Source organism: Abrus precatorius, unplaced genomic scaffold (assembly GCF_003935025.1).
Source record: "Abrus precatorius isolate BTA unplaced genomic scaffold, Abrus_2018 Scaffold4, whole genome shotgun sequence".
NCBI classification, from domain to species: Eukaryota; Viridiplantae; Streptophyta; class Magnoliopsida; order Fabales; family Fabaceae; genus Abrus; species Abrus precatorius.
In genome coordinates, this window is record NW_020874384.1 from 10,804,873 (window position 1) to 10,810,606 (window position 5,734).

At 33.9% G+C, this 5,734-nt stretch overlaps 1 non-coding gene across 1 annotated transcript; it reads left to right on the forward strand.

The window, feature by feature from the left end:
• The first annotated feature begins 276 nt into the window (after positions 1–276).
• On the forward strand, positions 277–383 carry LOC113866436. The gene has a single exon (XR_003505076.1). It is a non-coding gene; the product is annotated as a small nucleolar RNA R71 (small nucleolar RNA).
• Positions 384–5,734: the final 5,351 nt, after the last annotated feature.

Below are 5,734 nucleotides of genomic sequence, written 5' to 3' on the forward strand. Positions count from 1 at the left end.
TGCTGAGTCAAGCCTGCAAGTTGTTCAAAAAGTGATTGATTTTTCATTTGATTTTGGTTGATCAAAGTCTCAAGAGTCTTTGCTTCAAATTCTCCCTTACTTGCAACATGCCTCTCACTAAAATTCTGATACATGTTGTTTGCCATCATATCAATTAATTGCTGAGCTTCCTCTATAGTTTTAGTATTCATTGAACCTCCTGCTGCTGCATCTACCATGGTTCTTGTGACAACATTCATCCCATGGTAGAAAGTTTGGATTTGCATCCACTCTGGAATGCAATGATGAGGACATCTTCTTAGCAGATCCTTATATCTTTCCCATGCATCATAAAGAGATTCACCATCTTGTTGAACAAAAGAGGTGATTTCACTTCGCAACTTGGTAGATTTTGATGGTGGAAAATATTTAGTTAGAAATTTGTTCACTAAGTCAGTCCAAGTAATGATGCTTCTTTGTGGTTAAGCTTGAAGCCAATATTTAGCCTTGTCTCTAAGAGAAAAGGGAAATAATCTCAAGTAGATAGCATCTTCACTTACACCATTGATACGAATGGTGTCACACAGCTGCAGAAAATTATAGAGATGCAAATTAGGATCATCTAAAACATTTCCAGATAACTGATCTTGCTGTATCAATTTTATCAATCCAGGTTTGATCTCAAAATTATTGGCTTCAATTATTGGTCTAACAATACTTGAATTATAATCCTGCATAGTTGGAATGACATAATCTCCCAAGGCCCTTGTCCTGTTGTTTTCAGCCATATTGTCCTGTAATTTCTTTTGCAACTTCCTTGCCTTTGCTTCACTCTTCAATTGCTTAAGAGCCTTGTCTATATCTAGATCAAACAATAGAGCAGCTTTGTTCTTAGTTTTTCCTTGTATACCAAAAGAAAGTAAGCAAAATATAAACGAAGCTAGAAAATTATAGAGAAATAAAAATGAATTATGCAGAAAATTATTGCAGAACATTGCAAAAAACTACAACTAAATTCAGAAACAACAATGCAGTAATACAGAAAAATGCAAAACCAAATTATGCAGAAATATGCAAAAGAATACAGAAAACTTATGCAGAAAACAACAAAAATAATGCAAAATTTATCCAAAATAAAAAAAATGCAGAAACAAAAATGAACTATGACGAAAAATTAAACAGTCATGCAGAAAAATGCAAAATGAAACTATGCAAAAAATAGTGCAGAAAAATTACAAATATGCAAAAAAATTCAAAATAGAATCATGTAAAATTCAAGAAAAATTTATGTAGAAAACATACAAATAGAACATGTAGAAAACATAAAAATTATGCAGAATAAAAATTACAATTATGCAGAAAAATTAGACAGTTATGCAGAAAAATACAAAATAAACTTATGCAGAAAACAGTAGAAATTAGTGCAGAAAATAGTGCAGGAAACTACACAAAATGCAGGAAAAAAATCATGCAGAAAAATTATACAATATGCAGAAAAATTTGGAAGCAAAACAACAAAAATAAATGCTCAATTTGGCTATTTTTCTGCTACTAATGATATTGAAATTCAAAATTCCCCGGCAACGGCGCCAAAAACTTGTTGTTGACAATCTCTAAACACTAGCAAGTGCACTAGGAATTATAGCAAGTAATGAGTAAATTTAAGATCAGAATATCGTCTCCACAGGGAATTTAGATTTCACGTACCACTTCACAGAATTATAACCATTTGAGCCATACGAAATTGGAAGAGTTGTATCATACCAAAAGCAATAAACCAGAACAATTAAAAGATAAAAAATTTGCAGTAAAACAGAGTTTGAATGTAATGTGTGAATAAAGTCAGGATTGATTTCACCTCTTCATCAATTGCAAATTGAAGTAGATCTGAACTCTAAGTTTCTTGATTGATTGATGATCCAATTCACTAGGTTAATCAAGGTTCCATTCCTTGACTCATTGATCCTAATATTCAATTAACTACCCTAATTCCTTAGGTGTAAATCAATTAAACATTGCATTAGGTGTTGGAAATTATAAGATCACAAGATCACGAATTCTTATTCCTAAGACATCCCTAACCTTGACATTCAACTCAAATCTGAGCAATTAACTCAACTTCCATTGGTGAAAATCCTCTAGGTTCAATTCAATTGAATAACAATTTCAAGAATCGCATTAAGGAAAGAGTTAAACATTCAATACAACCAAGATCTTAAATTCCAGATATTTAGAATATCAAAATCGGATCCATCAATCCATAAGAAAAAGAAATCAGAACATGTTCATCAAAGAAAAAGAGAGAGAAAGAGTAGAAGAAGAGGAGCTGCATAGTTTCTTCATGAATCCAATCTCCAGCCTGATTCCTCAAGGTCCAGAGCTTGGAAGTCATCCCCAATCTCCCTCTTTAACTCTCCTAAGGTGTGGAAATGAGAAAATGAGAAAAGATCCCAAAAATCTGAGCGTTTCTGCAATTTATAGATTTTCTTCCTTTTGTGCGTTATCACTTTTATTGATAATAGTGGCTACGCAGAAGGTCGAGTGGTTGCGCGTGTTCAATTTTATGAGTAAAAGTGGCCACGCGCAACTTCCCAAGTTGAGGGCTCTCTGGAACATCCACTTTTATTGATAATAGTGATCACGCAGAGCTTCCTGATATTTAAGGTTCTCTGAAACGTTCACTTTCAGTGATAATAGTGATCACGCAGAGCTTCTTGATATTTAGTCTCTCTGGAACATTCACTTTCAGTGATAAAAGTGGTAACGTAGAGCATTTTCTTCTAAGAAGCCCTCTGGAACACTCACTTTCGCCAGGAAAAGTGTTAACGCCCAGTGTGCTCTGCTGAGGGACTCTCTGGAACACTCACTTTTGCCAGCAAGAGTGACCACGCCCAGACTATATTCTTCATTTCTTGTATTTTGAGCCCAGAATTGCTACTCTTTCTCTTCCTTTCCCTCTTAATCCTCCAACCTTATGATCTCAATTCAAAGTTTCCTGCAAAATAGGTTCTAATCAATACTTTTTACATAGAAAATTCAAAAAATCTAAACAATTAAACTATTTATAAATGAATTGAACATTCTATTATTTTTATGAGTTTTCTAGCTTTTTCCATCATGTTTTTCATATCAAATGTATTAAAAACTAAGGTAAAATACTAGTAAAATCTGCATTTATCAGCTTGGCATCCTGTTTTGACAACAAGTATTTAAGTGCAACATGGTCAATATATACAATTACTTTTGAACCCATCAAGTGTGATTTGAATTTATCAAAGGCAAACACAATAGCAAGGAGTTCTTTTTATGTGGTTGTGTAATTTACTTATGCAGGATTTAAAACTTTACTGAAATAATAAATGACATGCAATTTCCTATCCTTTTTTTGTCCTAAAACAGCACCCACTGCACTATCACTTGTATCACACATTAGTTCAAAAGGCAAATTCCAATCTGGTTTTGCAAGAATAGGTGAAGAAATCAGTTTTTCTTTCAAAACAGAAAATGAATGCAAACAAGCATCATCAAATATAAAATCAGCATCTTTCACAAGTAGATCACTAAGAGGTTTTGCAATTTTTGAAAAGTCCTTGATAAACCTCCTATAAAAACCAGCATGTCCTAAAAAACTCCTAATTCCCTTAACATTGATTGGTAGAGGTAGTTTACTAATGACTTCTACTTTTGCTTGTTCCACCTCCATTCCTTTTTTTGAAATCTTATGGCCAAGAACAATGCCTTCTTGGACCATGAAATGACATTTCTCCCAATTCAACACAAGGTTAGTATCTTGACATCTCTGTAAAACAGTGGATAGATTAGCTAAACAATCATCAAATGAATCACCAAAAATAGAAAAATCATCCATGAACACCTCTATAATTTTCTCTACTAAATCAGAAAAAATGGAAAGCATACACCTTTGAAAAGTGGCAGGAGCATTGCATAATCCAAAAGGCATTCTTCTATATGCAAAGACTCTAAATGGACATGTAAAAGCAGTCTTTTCTTCGTCCATAGGGTCCACTGCTATTTGGTTGTATCCTGAATAACCATCAAGGAAATAGTAGAATGAATGCCCAGCAAGTTTTTCCAGCATTTGACTTGCAAATGGTAGTGGAAAATGGTCCTTTCTAGTTGCATCATTTAACTTCCTATAGTCAATACACATACGCCAGCCAATAACAGTCCTAGTAGGGATGAGTTCATTCTTTTCATTAGGTACAACTGTCATTCATCCCTTCTTAGGGACAACTTGGACTGGACTCACCCATTGGCTGTCAAAAATTGGATAAATGATCCCTGCATCTAACAACTTCATAACCTCTTTCTTGACTACTTATTTCATGGCTGGGTTCAATCTTCTTTGTGGCTGCACAACCTGCTTAAACTTTTCTTCAAATAAAATTTTGTGCTAACAAAAAGAAGGATTTATACCTTTCAAATCTGCAATACTCCAGCCAATTGCAGATTTGTGTTCTCTCAAGATCCTCAGCAGCTTTTCCTCTTGTTCTTCTTTGAGCTCATTGTTGATGATGACTGGATTCTCATGGTTCTTATCCAGAAAAGCATACCTCAAGTGGGATGGCAACTGCTTAAGCTCTAGCTTATGCTCTTTCTCTTCTTTGACTTCATTTTTCAATTCCTTTTTAACTGAATTTTCTGCAGGATTTTGAATTGGCAGAGCTTTTAGTTGCTGCTCAATTTCCATCATTTGTTCTGTTTTACAAATCTCAGAATTTGTATTTCCTGCAGCTATGGTTTCTCTCAACACAAAATTTTCATCAAATTCATTAATAGGATAATGTGTAATAAAAGAATCCAATATATCTACTCTCATGCATGAATTATCTTCAGCTTGATATTTCAATGCTTCAAGCACATTAAACACTACCTTCTCATCTTGAACTCGAAGCATAAGTTCTCCTTTCTGCACATCTATTAGAGCTTTCCCTGTTGCAAGGAATGGCCTTCCTCAAAGGAATATTAGCATCCACCTCCATGTGGTTAAGCTTGCAACCCGCATTTGGCTCTATCTCTCAAGGAAAAAGAAAATAATCTCAGTCTGATGGCTTCTTCACTTACCCCATTCATTCTTATAGTATCACATAGTTGCAAAAAGTTTGAAATATGTAAGTTAGGGTCATCAGAATTTCCACCAGAAAACTGATCCTGTTGGACTAAGTGTAATAAGGCAGGTTTAATCTCAAAATGATTGGCTTGGATAGTTGGCCTAATTATAGAAGAATTAAAACCTTGCATGTTAGGAGTTGCATAGTCTCCTAATGTTCAATTCTATTTTGCTCTGCCATCGCTATTTCTAGACTTCGTTGTCTCAAAGGTGTAGGTGTTCTTTTTACTCTAGGATTGTTCTGAATTTCTAGAGAATAGACAACTTCTAAGTCACTATCACTTCCTATGAATTTTTCTGTTCTAGCTTCTTTTCTCAATCTTCTTAAGGTTATGCTTATGTCAAGATCAAAGACCAGAATTGATTTATTCTTGTTTTTGCCACGCATATACAAATCAAAATGAAACAAAATTAGACTACAAATCAGTATTTAGAAAGCACAACAAAAATTTTGCAAAAAAATATCAGTAAAAGCATATAAAACTCAAGTCTAGCAGCTGCAAAATTATGCAAAATTGCAGAATCATGCAGAAATTATCTATTATTATTCTATACTTATCTACTTAAAGGCAAAACAGAGTATTTCTATGTGATACGAAATTAAAGAGAAAAATTTCAAAAATC